The following is a 663-nucleotide window of genomic DNA, read 5'->3' on the forward strand; positions in this document are numbered from 1 at the left end:
TCTGGCAGTAAGTTTTCCCCCAGAATTCTGAAGGTTTTGCTCCATTATATTCCAGTGTCTGATGTTGCTTATAAGAGGCTTGTTGTGTTTCTGATTTCTTTTCCTTAGCATATAACCCATTATTTTTTCCTTTCTGGGTATTTTTATTTTTTAATTTATTTTTTAGTATAGTTATATACCAATTTTACTTAAAAAAAACAAGTCTGGGTGGGCAGGGGAGTTGCCACACAGGGTGGAAAGAAGCATAAGAGTAGATCAGGTGGTTTCAAAGATCCTCAGAGCAGTGCTCAGAAACTCTTTTCCAACCAGGTCCTCATTACCTCTGGGTATTTTTAGAACCCTTTCTTTATCCCTGGGGTTCTGAAATTTCAAAACAGTGTGCCTTATTTGGCTTTTTATTATTCATCTTGCAGAGTATTTTATGGGCCCCTTCAACCTGGATACTTATTGGCTTTCAGTTCTGAAAAGTACTTTCCTATTATTTCCTTTGATGATTTCCTTTTCTTTATTTCCCCTGTGGTTTGAAAGTCCAATTATTTAGATATTGTAATTTCTGAAAAAAAAACTCTTTTCCTTCCTCCACTCCCTTCTACCTCTTGATCTTTTGGTCCATTTCTGGACTGTTTCCCCAACTTTATATTCTATTATTGAATTTTTGTTATC

The 663-nt window shown here is 35.4% G+C and overlaps 1 non-coding gene across 1 annotated transcript; it reads right to left on the bottom strand.

Annotated features, from left to right (window-relative positions):
• Window positions 1-246: 246 nt before the first annotated feature.
• LOC136139613 (small nucleolar RNA ZL8) lies at window positions 247-326 on the bottom strand. Its single transcript, XR_010657132.1, has one exon. It is a non-coding gene; the product is annotated as a small nucleolar RNA ZL8 (small nucleolar RNA).
• Window positions 327-663: the final 337 nt, after the last annotated feature.

This window comes from Phocoena phocoena, chromosome 19 (assembly GCF_963924675.1).
Source record: "Phocoena phocoena chromosome 19, mPhoPho1.1, whole genome shotgun sequence".
NCBI lineage: Eukaryota > Metazoa > Chordata > Mammalia > Artiodactyla > Phocoenidae > Phocoena > Phocoena phocoena.